At 45.4% G+C, this 15,975-nt stretch overlaps 11 non-coding genes and 2 pseudogenes across 11 annotated transcripts; all 13 read right to left on the bottom strand.

Annotated features, from left to right (window-relative positions):
• Nucleotides 1-302: 302 nt before the first annotated feature.
• Nucleotides 303-480, bottom strand: LOC141252751 (U2 spliceosomal RNA; annotated as a pseudogene).
• Nucleotides 481-1,276: 796 nt separating this feature from the next.
• On the bottom strand, nt 1,277-1,368 carry LOC141252753 (U2 spliceosomal RNA; annotated as a pseudogene).
• A 1,120-nt stretch (nt 1,369-2,488) lies between these two features.
• On the bottom strand, nt 2,489-2,679 carry LOC141252746 (U2 spliceosomal RNA). Its single transcript, XR_012314069.1, has one exon. It is a non-coding gene; the product is annotated as a U2 spliceosomal RNA (small nuclear RNA).
• Nucleotides 2,680-3,799: 1,120 nt separating this feature from the next.
• Nucleotides 3,800-3,990, bottom strand: LOC141252744 (U2 spliceosomal RNA). The gene has a single exon (XR_012314067.1). It is a non-coding gene; the product is annotated as a U2 spliceosomal RNA (small nuclear RNA).
• Nucleotides 3,991-5,111: 1,121 nt separating this feature from the next.
• Nucleotides 5,112-5,302, bottom strand: LOC141252754 (U2 spliceosomal RNA). The gene has a single exon (XR_012314074.1). It is a non-coding gene; the product is annotated as a U2 spliceosomal RNA (small nuclear RNA).
• A 1,121-nt stretch (nt 5,303-6,423) lies between these two features.
• Nucleotides 6,424-6,614, bottom strand: LOC141252755 (U2 spliceosomal RNA). The gene has a single exon (XR_012314075.1). It is a non-coding gene; the product is annotated as a U2 spliceosomal RNA (small nuclear RNA).
• A 1,120-nt stretch (nt 6,615-7,734) lies between these two features.
• Nucleotides 7,735-7,925, bottom strand: LOC141252756 (U2 spliceosomal RNA). The gene has a single exon (XR_012314076.1). It is a non-coding gene; the product is annotated as a U2 spliceosomal RNA (small nuclear RNA).
• Nucleotides 7,926-9,045: 1,120 nt separating this feature from the next.
• Nucleotides 9,046-9,236, bottom strand: LOC141252757 (U2 spliceosomal RNA). Its single transcript, XR_012314077.1, has one exon. It is a non-coding gene; the product is annotated as a U2 spliceosomal RNA (small nuclear RNA).
• A 1,120-nt stretch (nt 9,237-10,356) lies between these two features.
• LOC141252748 (U2 spliceosomal RNA) lies at nt 10,357-10,547 on the bottom strand. The gene has a single exon (XR_012314071.1). It is a non-coding gene; the product is annotated as a U2 spliceosomal RNA (small nuclear RNA).
• A 1,120-nt stretch (nt 10,548-11,667) lies between these two features.
• On the bottom strand, nt 11,668-11,858 carry LOC141252745 (U2 spliceosomal RNA). Its single transcript, XR_012314068.1, has one exon. It is a non-coding gene; the product is annotated as a U2 spliceosomal RNA (small nuclear RNA).
• Nucleotides 11,859-12,979: 1,121 nt separating this feature from the next.
• Nucleotides 12,980-13,170, bottom strand: LOC141252747 (U2 spliceosomal RNA). Its single transcript, XR_012314070.1, has one exon. It is a non-coding gene; the product is annotated as a U2 spliceosomal RNA (small nuclear RNA).
• Nucleotides 13,171-14,295: 1,125 nt separating this feature from the next.
• On the bottom strand, nt 14,296-14,484 carry LOC141252749 (U2 spliceosomal RNA). Its single transcript, XR_012314072.1, has one exon. It is a non-coding gene; the product is annotated as a U2 spliceosomal RNA (small nuclear RNA).
• Nucleotides 14,485-15,596: 1,112 nt separating this feature from the next.
• LOC141252750 (U2 spliceosomal RNA) lies at nt 15,597-15,789 on the bottom strand. Its single transcript, XR_012314073.1, has one exon. It is a non-coding gene; the product is annotated as a U2 spliceosomal RNA (small nuclear RNA).
• Nucleotides 15,790-15,975: the final 186 nt, after the last annotated feature.

Raw genomic sequence — 15,975 nt, forward strand, 5'->3', positions numbered from 1 at the left:
AGTTATTTAGGTGAAAGCTCCAAAATGCTTGCCTAATATGTCTGTTTGTCCAAAAGGAAGTATAGAGGGAGAGCTAGATAGATAGCATTGCATTACATTAGATTACATGGCAATGCAATGCACAGTTGCTGAAGTTGAACCAAAATGAGCTTGTCATCTGGCTTCTGCAACTTTTAACATGAAAAATCCAATGAGGAGAAGAAAAGCAAAGCCAAAGAGTCCATCCCAAAATCCGACAAACAAGCAAAATGAACAAAAAGCATTGAATTCAATTCTTTCTGATTTTAGAAACTGCATTAAAGAAGGGGTGCACCGGTCCTGGAGATACTGCAATACCAGGTCAATGCGTGGAGTGGACAGAGCAAGCTCTTTTTCCATCTCCCTGTTCTAAAAATCCATTTAATATATGGTCCCCAGATAGGGGACGTATCAGATATTAAACTGATAAGAACAGATTTTTTTTTTTTGTGAAAGCCCGAATTCGTGTACAAAACCCGAGTGCGCTTGAAAAAGTGACAAGTGCCACAAAAAAAGTGCACTAGGATGCTGGTCTTCTTGAAACCCTCTCCAAAAGGAGAAGGGTCCCCCAAACCATTCCCCGTCCCTCCGAGCCAGAAGGCCACAGCGAGGAACAGGGACAAATAGCCACCTCCAACCGAAACCAGAGGCGACCGAATCTTACCCCCAATACCTGCCCGAGTTCTCACCCGAGCAAGGCACTGGGAGCCAAAGACTGTGCTCCCCTCCCGGAAGAGGGGAGCCAACATCGCTCTCCTCCCGAAAGAGGAGAGCCAAGGGGGTTCAGGGGGGAGCGGAACCTGATGGCCACACACTCCCCCCCTAGACCTGCCAAGAGAGGAACCCGTTAGGGAACCGCATCCCGACAAAATCCTAGTAAGGACGTGGACACACGTGAATAAGTGGACACACAGTGACAAAAAAATTAAATAAATAGTGAAGGTTTCACAGTATAATACTGCCCGGACCTTCGACCGGAAATTGAAAATTTCCCCATCCTAAGGCCAGAAGGCCCGGAATAAGGGTGTGTGCGAAGAAAGAAAATTTGAAGTGCTTGTGCAAATGTGCCATAAACTCAAGTGGGGTTCCCAATCCCAGTGAGTTAAGGCACCCCAGGGTCACCACTCCTGGGGCACTTCACACTTCGGGCTTTCGATCTTCCCCGGCCCAATGACGTCGATCCTGGGGGGCCATGCTTTCCACCAGATGACTATATTAGCCACCTGGCGTACTAACAAGCGCCTAAACCCCAGTGTGCAAAATGTATCAATCTACTAGGGCGGCCAACATCCAAAACCGCCTTTTCGAAAGATACTACACTTGATCTTAGCCAAAAGGCCGAGAAGCGATAACCAGAATTGGTTTCCGACTACGGTGCCACCCAAGGATTCTGAAAAGTCCATTTGTGGAGATGGCCACCTGGACTCCCGTTAAGAAGACATGCTGTCAACCTCTAGATCCCTCACATGCCTGCACTTTTCGGCTTGCTGCTGCTGCAATCCACGCGTTTTAGATCTGCATAACTCCACCTCTTTTAGCACAGTACCCTCAACCCCCGGCTGTTCCCACCCGCCTCAACACCGTTGGAAGGGAGGAGAACCAATTAAGGCGGGGGGGGGGTGGAACGAGCAGCTGTCTACCCTTAGCAGGAGGGTTGCTGATTAATTACCTCTTCTGCTGCTGCTGCTGCTGGCTGTCCAGCAGCAGACTGAAGGTGGCTGCTGCTGTGCGCAGGTATATAAAGGCTCAGAGCCTATTATGACACGCGCAGCCAGCGTTCCATTGCCACATTCCGTCTACTGCAGGCGGGATACCTGGATGGCTGAATGTCACTGAGAAGCTCACAGAGACCGCCATAAGCAACAGTTTAAAAGAATGCCACAGACTAATCAACCAAACTTTTTGGGTTGGTTTCTCTTTTATAGTCTGCAGGCATTAAATGAAAGAAGTCAGTGTTCCAGCAGAGGGAGACAACGTTTCAGAAAAGGCATTGTAGCAAACCAAAAAAGAAATTTTAAGCCCAGCAGAGTAACCAGCTCACATACCTGTTAGCTCAGGTGAGTTTAAAAGGCTGCTGTTGATAACAAGGGCATTTGCTAAATAGATGGTGTGTGTGCAACAATATACTGAAAGGTCAATTATATTGTGCAGCTTATCTCACCACCTGTAGTTATTTAGGTGAAAGCTCCAAAATGCTTGCCTAATATGTCTGTTTATCCAAAAGGAAGTATAGAGGGAGGGCTAGATAGATAGCATTGCATTACATTACATTACATGGCAATGCAATGCACAGTTGCTGAAGTTGAACCAAAATGAGCTTGTCATCTGGCTTCTGCAACTTTTAACATGAAAAATCCAATGAGGAGAAGAAAAGCAAAGCCAAAGAGTCCATCCCAAAATCCGACAAACAAGCAAAATGAACAAAAAGCATTGAATTCAATTCTTTCTGATTTTAGAAACTGCATTAAAGAAGGGGTGCACCGGTCCTGGAGATACTGCAATACCAGGTCAATGCGTGGAGTGGACAGAGCAAGCTCTTTTTCCATCTCCCTGTTCTAAAAATCCATTTAATATATGGTCCCCAGATAGGGGACGTATCAGATATTAAACTGATAAGAACAGATATTACACTTGATCTTAGCCAAAAGGCCGAGAAGCGATAACCAGAATTGGTTTCCGACTACGGTGCCACCCAAGGATTCTGAAAAGTCCATTTGTGGAGATGGCCACCTGGACTCCCGTTAAGAAGACATGCTGTCAACCTCTAGATCCCTCACATGCCTGCACTTTTCGGCTTGCTGCTGCTGCAATCCACGCGTTTTAGATCTGCATAACTCCACCTCTTTTAGCACAGTACCCTCAACCCCCGGCTGTTCCCACCCGCCTCAACACCGTTGGAAGGGAGGAGAACCAATTAAGGCGGGGGGGGGGTGGAACGAGCAGCTGTCTACCCTTAGCTGGAGGGTTGCTGATTAATTACCTCTCCTGCTGCTGCTGCTGCTGGCTGTCCAGCAGCAGACTGAAGGTGGCTGCTGCTGTGCGCAGGTATATAAAGGCTCAGAGCCTATTATGACACGCGCAGCCAGCGTTCCATTGCCACATTCCGTCTACTGCAGGCGGGATACCTGGATGGCTGAATGTCACTGAGAAGCTCACAGAGACCGCCATAAGCAACAGTTTAAAAGAATGCCACAGACTAATCAACCAAACTTTTTGGGTTGGTTTCTCTTTTATAGTCTGCAGGCATTAAATGAAAGAAGTCAGTGTTCCAGCAGAGGGAGACAACGTTTCAGAAAAGGCATTGTAGCAAACCAAAAAAGAAATTTTAAGCGCAGCAGAGTAACCAGCTCACATACCTGTTAGATCAGGTGAGTTTAAAAGGCTGCTGTTGATAACAAGGGCATTTGCTAAATAGATGGTGTGTGTGCAACAATATACTGAAAGGTCAATTATATTGTGCAGCTTATCTCACCACCTGTAGTTATTTAGGTGAAAGCTCCAAAATGCTTGCCTAATATGCCTGTTTGTCCAAAAGGAAGTATAGAGGGAGAGCTAGATAGATAGCATTGCATTACATTACATTACATGGCAATGCAATGCACAGTTGCTGAAGTTGAACCAAAATGAGCTTGTCATCTGGCTTCTGCAACTTTTAACATGAAAAATCCAATGAGGAGAAGAAAAGCAAAGCCAAAGAGTCCATCCCAAAATCCGACAAACAAGCAAAATGAACAAAAAGCATTGAATTCAATTCTTTCTGATTTTAGAAACTGCATTAAAGAAGGGGTGCACCGGTCCTGGAGATACTGCAATACCAGGTCAATGCGTGGAGTGGACAGAGCAAGCTCTTTTTCCATCTCCCTGTTCTAAAAATCCATTTAATATATGGTCCCCAGATAGGGGACGTATCAGATATTAAACTGATAAGAACAGATACTACACTTGATCTTAGCCAAAAGGCCGAGAAGCGATAACCAGAATTGGTTTCCGACTACGGTGCCACCCAAGGATTCTGAAAAGTCCATTTGTGGAGATGGCCACCTGGACTCCCGTTAAGAAGACATGCTGTCAACCTCTAGATCCCTCACATGCCTGCACTTTTCGGCTTGCTGCTGCTGCAATCCACGCGTTTTAGATCTGCATAACTCCACCTCTTTTAGCACAGTACCCTCAACCCCCGGCTGTTCCCACCCGCCTCAACACCGTTGGAAGGGAGGAGAACCAATTAAGGCGGGGGGGGGGGTGGAACGAGCAGCTGTCTACCCTTAGCAGGAGGGTTGCTGATTAATTACCTCTCCTGCTGCTGCTGCTGCTGGCTGTCCAGCAGCAGACTGAAGGTGGCTGCTGCTGTGCGCAGGTATATAAAGGCTCAGAGCCTATTATGACACGCGCAGCCAGCGTTCCATTGCCACATTCCGTCTACTGCAGGCGGGATACCTGGATGGCTGAATGTCACTGAGAAGCTCACAGAGACCGCCATAAGCAACAGTTTAAAAGAATGCCACAGACTAATCAACCAAACTTTTTGGGTTGGTTTCTCTTTTATAGTCTGCAGGCATTAAATGAAAGAAGTCAGTGTTCCAGCAGAGGGAGACAACGTTTCAGAAAAGGCATTGTAGCAAACCAAAAAAGAAATTTTATGCGCAGCAGAGTAACCAGCTCACATACCTGTTAGCTCAGGTGAGTTTAAAAGGCTGCTGTTGATAACAAGGGCATTTGCTAAATAGATGGTGTGTGTGCAACAATATACTGAAAGGTCAATTATATTGTGCAGCTTATCTCACCACCTGTAGTTATTTAGGTGAAAGCTCCAAAATGCTTGCCTAATATGTCTGTTTATCCAAAAGGAAGTATAGAGGGAGAGCTAGATAGATAGCATTGCATTACATTACATTACATGGCAATGCAATGCACAGTTGCTGAAGTTGAACCAAAATGAGCTTGTCATCTGGCTTCTGCAACTTTTAACATGAAAAATCCAATGAGGAGAAGAAAAGCAAAGCCAAAGAGTCCATCCCAAAATCCGACAAACAAGCAAAATGAACAAAAAGCATTGAATTCAATTCTTTCTGATTTTAGAAACTGCATTAAAGAAGGGGTGCACCGGTCCTGGAGATACTGCAATACCAGGTCAATGCGTGGAGTGGACAGAGCAAGCTCTTTTTCCATCTCCCTGTTCTAAAAATCCATTTAATATATGGTCCCCAGATAGGGGACGTATCAGATATTAAACTGATAAGAACAGATACTACACTTGATCTTAGCCAAAAGGCCGAGAAGCGATAACCAGAATTGGTTTCCGACTACGGTGCCACCCAAGGATTCTGAAAAGTCCATTTGTGGAGATGGCCACCTGGACTCCCGTTAAGAAGACATGCTGTCAACCTCTAGATCCCTCACATGCCTGCACTTTTCGGCTTGCTGCTGCTGCAATCCACGCGTTTTAGATCTGCATAACTCCACCTCTTTTAGCACAGTACCCTCAACCCCCGGCTGTTCCCACCCGCCTCAACACCGTTGGAAGGGAGGAGAACCAATTAAGGCGGGGGGGGGGGTGGAACGAGCAGCTGTCTACCCTTAGCAGGAGGGTTGCTGATTAATTACCTCTCCTGCTGCTGCTGCTGCTGGCTGTCCAGCAGCAGACTGAAGGTGGCTGCTGCTGTGCGCAGGTATATAAAGGCTCAGAGCCTATTATGACACGCGCAGCCAGCGTTCCATTGCCACATTCCGTCTACTGCAGGCGGGATACCTGGATGGCTGAATGTCACTGAGAAGCTCACAGAGACCGCCATAAGCAACAGTTTAAAAGAATGCCACAGACTAATCAACCAAAGTTTTTGGGTTGGTTTCTCTTTTATAGTCTGCAGGCATTAAATGAAAGAAGTCAGTGTTCCAGCAGAGGGAGACAACGTTTCAGAAAAGGCATTGTAGCAAACCAAAAAAGAAATTTTAAGCGCAGCAGAGTAACCAGCTCACATACCTGTTAGCTCAGGTGAGTTTAAAAGGCTGCTGTTGATAACAAGGGCATTTGCTAAATAGATGGTGTGTGTGCAACAATATACTGAAAGGTCAATTATATTGTGCAGCTTATCTCACCACCTGTAGTTATTTAGGTGAAAGCTCCAAAATGCTTGCCTAATATGTCTGTTTATCCAAAAGGAAGTATAGAGGGAGAGCTAGATAGATAGCATTGCATTACATTACATTACATGGCAATGCAATGCACAGTTGCTGAAGTTGAACCAAAATGAGCTTGTCATCTGGCTTCTGCAACTTTTAACATGAAAAATCCAATGAGGAGAAGAAAAGCAAAGCCAAAGAGTCCATCCCAAAATCCGACAAACAAGCAAAATGAACAAAAAGCATTGAATTCAATTCTTTCTGATTTTAGAAACTGCATTAAAGAAGGGGTGCACCGGTCCTGGAGATACTGCAATACCAGGTCAATGCGTGGAGTGGACAGAGCAAGCTCTTTTTCCATCTCCCTGTTCTAAAAATCCATTTAATATATGGTCCCCAGATAGGGGACGTATCAGATATTAAACTGATAAGAACAGATACTACACTTGATCTTAGCCAAAAGGCCGAGAAGCGATAACCAGAATTGGTTTCCGACTACGGTGCCACCCAAGGATTCTGAAAAGTCCATTTGTGGAGATGGCCACCTGGACTCCCGTTAAGAAGACATGCTGTCAACCTCTAGATCCCTCACATGCCTGCACTTTTCGGCTTGCTGCTGCTGCAATCCACGCGTTTTAGATTTGCATAACTCCACCTCTTTTAGCACAGTACCCTCAACCCCCGGCTGTTCCCACCCGCCTCAACACCGTTGGAAGGGAGGAGAACCAATTAAGGCGGGGGGGGGGTGGAACGAGCAGCTGTCTACCCTTAGCAGGAGGGTTGCTGATTAATTACCTCTCCTGCTGCTGCTGCTGCTGGCTGTCCAGCAGCAGACTGAAGGTGGCTGCTGCTGTGCGCAGGTATATAAAGGCTCAGAGCCTATTATGACACGCGCAGCCAGCGTTCCATTGCCACATTCCGTCTACTGCAGGCGGGATACCTGGATGGCTGAATGTCACTGAGAAGCTCACAGAGACCGCCATAAGCAACAGTTTAAAAGAATGCCACAGACTAATCAACCAAACTTTTTGGGTTGGTTTCTCTTTTATAGTCTGCAGGCATTAAATGAAAGAAGTCAGTGTTCCAGCAGAGGGAGACAACGTTTCAGAAAAGGCATTGTAGCAAACCAAAAAAGAAATTTTAAGCGCAGCAGAGTAACCAGCTCACATACCTGTTAGCTCAGGTGAGTTTAAAAGGCTGCTGTTGATAACAAGGGCATTTGCTAAATAGATGGTGTGTGTGCAACAATATACTGAAAGGTCAATTATATTGTGCAGCTTATCTCACCACCTGTAGTTATTTAGGTGAAAGCTCCAAAATGCTTGCCTAATATGTCTGTTTATCCAAAAGGAAGTATAGAGGGAGAGCTAGATAGATAGCATTGCATTACATTACATTACATGGCAATGCAATGCACAGTTGCTGAAGTTGAACCAAAATGAGCTTGTCATCTGGCTTCTGCAACTTTTAACATGAAAAATCCAATGAGGAGAAGAAAAGCAAAGCCAAAGAGTCCATCCCAAAATCCGACAAACAAGCAAAATGAACAAAAAGCATTGAATTCAATTCTTTCTGATTTTAGAAACTGCATTAAAGAAGGGGTGCACCGGTCCTGGAGATACTGCAATACCAGGTCAATGCGTGGAGTGGACAGAGCAAGCTCTTTTTCCATCTCCCTGTTCTAAAAATCCATTTAATATATGGTCCCCAGATAGGGGACGTATCAGATATTAAACTGATAAGAACAGATACTACACTTGATCTTAGCCAAAAGGCCGAGAAGCGATAACCAGAATTGGTTTCCGACTACGGTGCCACCCAAGGATTCTGAAAAGTCCATTTGTGGAGATGGCCACCTGGACTCCCGTTAAGAAGACATGCTGTCAACCTCTAGATCCCTCACATGCCTGCACTTTTCGGCTTGCTGCTGCTGCAATCCACGCGTTTTAGATCTGCATAACTCCACCTCTTTTAGCACAGTACCCTCAACCCCCGGCTGTTCCCACCCGCCTCAACACCGTTGGAAGGGAGGAGAACCAATTAAGGCGGGGGGGGGGTGGAACGAGCAGCTGTCTACCCTTAGCAGGAGGGTTGCTGATTAATTACCTCTCCTGCTGCTGCTGCTGCTGGCTGTCCAGCAGCAGACTGAAGGTGGCTGCTGCTGTGCGCAGGTATATAAAGGCTCAGAGCCTATTATGACACGCGCAGCCAGCGTTCCATTGCCACATTCCGTCTACTGCAGGCGGGATACCTGCATGGCTGAATGTCACTGAGAAGCTCACAGAGACCGCCATAAGCAACAGTTTAAAAGAATGCCACAGACTAATCAACCAAACTTTTTGGGTTGGTTTCTCTTTTATAGTCTGCAGGCATTAAATGAAAGAAGTCAGTGTTCCAGCAGAGGGAGACAACGTTTCAGAAAAGGCATTGTAGCAAACCAAAAAAGAAATTTTAAGCGCAGCAGAGTAACCAGCTCACATACCTGTTAGCTCAGGTGAGTTTAAAAGGCTGCTGTTGATAACAAGGGCATTTGCTAAATAGATGGTGTGTGTGCAACAATATACTGAAAGGTCAATTATATTGTGCAGCTTATCTCACCACCTGTAGTTATTTAGGTGAAAGCTCCAAAATGCTTGCCTAATATGTCTGTTTATCCAAAAGGAAGTATAGAGGGAGAGCTAGATAGATAGCATTGCATTACATTACATTACATGGCAATGCAATGCACAGTTGCTGAAGTTGAACCAAAATGAGCTTGTCATCTGGCTTCTGCAACTTTTAACATGAAAAATCCAATGAGGAGAAGAAAAGCAAAGCCAAAGAGTCCATCCCAAAATCCGACAAACAAGCAAAATGAACAAAAAGCATTGAATTCAATTCTTTCTGATTTTAGAAACTGCATTAAAGAAGGGGTGCACCGGTCCTGGAGATACTGCAATACCAGGTCAATGCGTGGAGTGGACAGAGCAAGCTCTTTTTCCATCTCCCTGTTCTAAAAATCCATTTAATATATGGTCCCCAGATAGGGGACGTATCAGATATTAAGCTGATAAGAACAGATACTACACTTGATCTTAGCCAAAAGGCCGAGAAGCGATAACCAGAATTGGTTTCCGACTACGGTGCCACCCAAGGATTCTGAAAAGTCCATTTGTGGAGATGGCCACCTGGACTCCCGTTAAGAAGACATGCTGTCAACCTCTAGATCCCTCACATGCCTGCACTTTTCGGCTTGCTGCTGCTGCAATCCACGCGTTTTAGATCTGCATAACTCCACCTCTTTTAGCACAGTACCCTCAACCCCCGGCTGTTCCCACCCGCCTCAACACCGTTGGAAGGGAGGAGAACCAATTAAGGCGGGGGGGGGGTGGAACGAGCAGCTGTCTACCCTTAGCAGGAGGGTTGCTGATTAATTACCTCTCCTGCTGCTGCTGCTGCTGGCTGTCCAGCAGCAGACTGAAGGTGGCTGCTGCTGTGCGCAGGTATATAAAGGCTCAGAGCCTATTATGACACGCGCAGCCAGCGTTCCATTGCCACATTCCGTCTACTGCAGGCGGGATACCTGCATGGCTGAATGTCACTGAGAAGCTCACAGAGACCGCCATAAGCAACAGTTTAAAAGAATGCCACAGACTAATCAACCAAACTTTTTGGGTTGGTTTCTCTTTTATAGTCTGCAGGCATTAAATGAAAGAAGTCAGTGTTCCAGCAGAGGGAGACAACGTTTCAGAAAAGGCGTTGTAGCAAACCAAAAAAGAAATTTTAAGCGCAGCAGAGTAACCAGCTCACATACCTGTTAGCTCAGGTGAGTTTAAAAGGCTGCTGTTGATAACAAGGGCATTTGCTAAATAGATGGTGTGTGTGCAACAATATACTGAAAGGTCAATTATATTGTGCAGCTTATCTCACCACCTGTAGTTATTTAGGTGAAAGCTCCAAAATGCTTGCCTAATATGTCTGTTTATCCAAAAGGAAGTATAGAGGGAGAGCTAGATAGATAGCATTGCATTACATTACATTACATGGCAATGCAATGCACAGTTGCTGAAGTTGAACCAAAATGAGCTTGTCATCTGGCTTCTGCAACTTTTAACATGAAAAATCCAATGAGGAGAAGAAAAGCAAAGCCAAAGAGTCCATCCCAAAATCCGACAAACAAGCAAAATGAACAAAAAGCATTGAATTCAATTCTTTCTGATTTTAGAAACTGCATTAAAGAAGGGGTGCACCGGTCCTGGAGATACTGCAATAAAAGGTCAATGCGTGGAGTGGACAGAGCAAGCTCTTTTTCCATCTCCCTGTTCTAAAAATCCATTTAATATATGGTCCCCAGATAGGGGATGTATCAGATATTAAACTGATAAGAACAGATACTACACTTGATCTTAGCCAAAAGGCCGAGAAGCGATAACCAGAATTGGTTTACGACTACGGTGCCACCCAAGGATTCTGAAAAGTCCATTTGTGGAGATGGCCACCTGGACTCCCGTTAAGAAGACATGCTGTCAACCTCTAGATCCCTCACATGCCTGCACTTTTCGGCTTGCTGCTGCTGCAATCCACGCGTTTTAGATCTGCATAACTCCACCTCTTTTAGCACAGTACCCTCAACCCCCGGCTGTTCCCACCCGCCTCAATACCGTTGGAAGGGAGGAGAACCAATTAAGGCGGGGGGGGGGTGGAACGAGCAGCTGTCTACCCTTAGCAGGAGGGTTGCTGATTAATTACCTCTCCTGCTGCTGCTGCTGCTGGCTGTCCAGCAGCAGACTGAAGGTGGCTGCTGCTGTGCGCAGGTATATAAAGGCTCAGAGCCTATTATGACACGCGCAGCCAGCGTTCCATTGCCACATTCCGTCTACTGCAGGCGGGATACCTGCATGGCTGAATGTCACTGAGAAGCTCACAGAGACCGCCATAAGCAACAGTTTAAAAGAATGCCACAGACTAATCAACCAAACTTTTTGGGTTGGTTTCTCTTTTATAGTCTGCAGGCATTAAATGAAAGAAGTCAGTGTTCCAGCAGAGGGAGACAACGTTTCAGAAAAGGCATTGTAGCAAACCAAAAAAGAAATTTTAAGCGCAGCAGAGTAACCAGCTCACATACCTGTTAGCTCAGGTGAGTTTAAAAGGCTGCTGTTGATAACAAGGGCATTTGCTAAATAGATGGTGTGTGTGCAACAATATACTGAAAGGTCAATTATATTGTGCAGCTTATCTCACCACCTGTAGTTATTTAGGTGAAAGCTCCAAAATGCTTGCCTAATATGTCTGTTTATCCAAAAGGAAGTATAGAGGGAGAGCTAGATAGATAGCATTGCATTACATTACATTACATGGCAATGCAATGCACAGTTGCTGAAGTTGAACCAAAATGAGCTTGTCATCTGGCTTCTGCAACTTTTAACATGAAAAATCCAATGAGGAGAAGAAAAGCAAAGCCAAAGAGTCCATCCCAAAATCCGACAAACAAGCAAAATGAACAAAAAGCATTGAATTCAATTCTTTCTGATTTTAGAAACTGCATTAAAGAAGGGGTGCACCGGTCCTGGAGATACTGCAATACCAGGTCAATGCGTGGAGTGGACAGAGCAAGCTCTTTTTCCATCTCCCTGTTCTAAAAATCCATTTAATATATGGTCCCCAGATAGGGGATGTATCAGATATTAAACTGATAAGAACAGATACTACACTTGATCTTAGCCAAAAGGCCGAGAAGCGATAACCAGAATTGGTTTACGACTACGGTGCCACCCAAGGATTCTGAAAAGTCCATTTGTGGAGATGGCCACCTGGACTCCCGTTAAGAAGACATGCTGTCAACCTCTAGATCCCTCACATGCCTGCACTTTTCGGCTTGCTGCTGCTGCAATCCACGCGTTTTAGATCTGCATAACTCCACCTCTTTTAGCACAGTACCCTCAACCCCCGGCTGTTCCCACCCGCCTCAACACCGTTGGAAGGGAGGAGAACCAATTAAGGCGGGGGGGGGGGTGGAACGAGCAGCTGTCTACCCTTAGCAGGAGGGTTGCTGATTAATTACCTCTCCTGCTGCTGCTGCTGCTGGCTGTCCAGCAGCAGACTGAAGGTGGCTGCTGCTGTGCGCAGGTATATAAAGGCTCAGAGCCTATTATGACACGCGCAGCCAGCGTTCCATTGCCACATTCCGTCTACTGCAGGCGGGATACCTGGATGGCTGAATGTCACTGAGAAGCTCACAGAGACCGCCATAAGCAACAGTTTAAAAGAATGCCACAGACTAATCAACCAAACTTTTTGGGTTGGTTTCTCTTTTATAGTCTGCAGGCATTAAATGAAAGAAGTCAGTGTTCCAGCAGAGGGAGACAACGTTTCAGAAAAGGCATTGTAGCAAACCAAAAAAGAAATTTTAAGCGCAGCAGAGTAACCAGCTCACATACCTGTTAGCTCAGGTGAGTTTAAAAGGCTGCTGTTGATAACAAAGGGCATTTGCTAAATAGATGGTGTGTGTGCAACAATATACTGAAAGGTCAATTATATTGTGCAGCTTATCTCACCACCTGTAGTTATTTAGGTGAAAGCTCCAAAATGCTTGCCTAATATGTCTGTTTATCCAAAAGGAAGTATAGAGGGAGAGCTAGATAGATAGCATTGCATTACATTACATTACATGGCAATGCAATGCACAGTTTGCTGAAGTTGAACCAAAATGAGCTTGTCATCTGGCTTCTGCAACTTTTAACATGAAAAATCCAATGAGGAGAAGAAAAGCAAAGCCAAGAGTCCATCCCAAAATCCGACAAACAAGCAAAATGAACAAAAAGCATTGAATTCAATTCTTTCTGATTTTAGAAACTGCATTAAAGAAGGGTGCACCGGTCCTGGAGATACTGCAATACCAGGTCAATGCGTGGAGTGGACAGAGCAAGCTCTTTTTCCATCTTCCTGTTCTAAAAATCCATTTAATATATGGTCCCCAGATAGGGGACGTATCAGATATTAAACTGATAAGAACAGATACTACACTTGATCTTAGCCAAAAGGCCGAGAAGCGATAACCAGAATTGGTTTCCGACTACGGTGCCACCCAAGGATTCTGAAAAGTCCATTTGTGGAGATGGCCACCTGGACTCCCGTTAAGAAGACATGCTGTCAACCTCTAGATCCCTCAACATGCCTGCACTTTTCGGCTTGCTGCTGCTGCAATCCACGCGTTTTAGATCTGCATAACTCCCACCTCTTTTAGCACAGTACCCTCAACCCCGGCTTGTTCCCACCCGCCTCAACACCGTTGGAAGGGAGGAGAACCAATTAAGGCGGGGGGGGGGTGGAACGAGCAGCTGTCTACCCTTAGCAGGAGGGTTGCTGATTAATTACCTCTCCTGCTGCTGCTGCTGCTGGCTGTCCAGCAGCAGACTGAAGGTGGCTGCTGCTGTGCGCAGGTATATAAAGGCTCAGAGCCTATTATGACACGCGCAGCAGCCAGCGTTCCATTGCCACATTCCGTCTACTGCAGGCGGGATACCTGCATGGCTGAATGTCACTGAGAAGCTCACAGAGAAGCCATAAGGCAACAGTTTAAAAGAATGCCACAGACTAATCAACCAAACTTTTTGGGTTGTTTCTCTTTTATAGTCTGCAGGCATTAAATGAAAGAAGTCAGTGTTCCAGCAGAGGGAGACAACGTTTCAGAAAAGGCATTGTAGCAAACCAAAAAATAAATTTTAAGCGCAGCAGAGTAACCAGCTCACATACCTGTTAGCTCAGGTGAGTTTAAAAGGCTGCTGTTGATAACAAGGGCATTTGCTAAATAGATGGTGTGTGTGCAACAATATACTGAAAGGTCAATTATATTGTGCAGCTTATCTCACCACCTGTAGTTATTAGGTGAAAGCTCCAAAATGCTTGCCTAATATGTCTGTTTATCCAAAAGGAAGTATAGAGGGAGAGCTAGATAGATAGCATTGCATTACATTACATTACATGGCAATTGCAATGCACAGTTGCTGAAGTTGAACCAAAATGAGCTTGTCATCTGGCTTCTGCAACTTTTAACATGAAAAAATCCATGAGGAAGAAGAAAAGCAAAGCCAAAGAGTCCATCCCAAAATCCGACAAACAAGCAAAATGAACAAAAAGCATTGAATTCCATTCTTTCTGATTTTAGAAACTGCATTAAAGAAGGGGTGCACCGGTCCTGGAGATACTGCAATACCAGGTCAATGCGTGGAGTGGACAGAGCAAGCTCTTTTTCCATCTCCCTGTCTAAAAATCCATTTAATATATGGTCCCAGATAGGGATGTATCAGATATTTAAACTGATAAGAACAGATACTACACTTGATCTTAGCCAAAAGGCCGAGAAGCGATAACCAGAATTGGTTTACGACTACGGTGCCACCCAAGGATTCTGAAAAGTCCATTTGTGGAGATGGCCACCTGGACTCCCGTTAAGAAGACATGCTGTCAACCTCTAGATCCCTCACATGCCTGCACTTTTCGGCTTGCTGCTGCTGCAATCCACGCGTTTTAGATCTGCATAACTCCCACCTTTTTAGCACAGTACCCCTCAACCCCCGGCTGTTCCCACCCGCCCAACACCGTTGGAAGGGAGGAGAACCAATTAAGGCTGGGGGGGTGGGAACGAGCAGCTGTCTACCCTTAGCAGGAGGGTTGCTGATTAATACCTCTCCTGCTGCTGCTGCTGCTGGCTGTCCAGCAGCAGACTGAAGGTGGCTGCTGCTGTGCGCAGGTATATAAAGGCTCAGAGCCTATTATGACACGCGCAGCCAGCGTTCCCATTGCCACATTCCGTCTACTGCAGGCGGGATACCTGGATGGCTGAATGTCACTGAGAAGCTCACAGAGACCGCCATAAGCAACAGTTTAAAAGAATGCACAGACTAATCAACCAAACTTTTTGGGTTGGTTTCTCTTTTATAGTCTGCAGGCATTAAATGAAAGAAGTCAGTGTCCAGCAGAGGGAGACAACGTTTCAGAAAAGGCATTGTAGCAAACCAAAAAAGAAATTTTAAGCGCAGCAGAGTAACCAGCTCACATACTGTTAGCTCAGGTGAGTTTAAAAGGCTGCTGTTGATAACAAGGGCATTTGCTAAATAGATGGTGTGTGTGCAACAATATACTGAAAGGTCAATTATATTGTGCAGCTTATCTCACCACCTGTAGTTATTAGGTGAAAGCTCCAAAATGCTTGCCTAATATGTCTGTTTATCCAAAAGGAAGTATAGAGGGAGAGCTAGATAGATAGCATTGCATTACATTACATTACATGCAATGCAATGCACAGTTGCTGAAGTGAACCAAAATGAGCTTGTCATCTGGCTTCTGCAACTTTAACATGAAAAATCCAATGAGGAGAAGAAAAGCAAAGCAAAGATTCCATCCCAAAATCCGACAAACAAGCAAAATGAACAAAAAGCATTGAATTCAATTCTTTCTGGATTTTAGAAACTGCATTAAAGAAGGGGTGCACCGGTCCTGGAGATACTGCAATACCAGGTCAATGCGTGTGGAGTGGACAGAGCAAGCCTTTTTCCATCTCCCTGTTCTAAAAATCCATTTAATATATGGTCCCCAGATAGGGGACGTATCAGATATTAAACTGATAAGAACAGATTACTACACTTGATCTTAAGCCAAAAGCCGAGAAGCGATAACCAGAATTGGTTTCCGACTACGGTGCCACCCAAGGATTCTGAAAAGTCCATTTGTGGAGATGGGCCACCTGGGACTCCCCGTTAAGGAAGACATGCTGTCAACCTCTAGATCCCTCACATGCCTGCACTTTTCGGCTTGCTGCTGCTGCAATCCACGCGATTTAGATCTGCATAACTCCACCTC

This window comes from Phyllobates terribilis, unplaced genomic scaffold, assembly GCF_046119375.1.
Source record: "Phyllobates terribilis strain yellow unplaced genomic scaffold, ASM4611937v1 Scaffold_9326__1_contigs__length_15974, whole genome shotgun sequence".
In the NCBI taxonomy this organism is placed as follows: Eukaryota; Metazoa; Chordata; class Amphibia; order Anura; family Dendrobatidae; genus Phyllobates; species Phyllobates terribilis.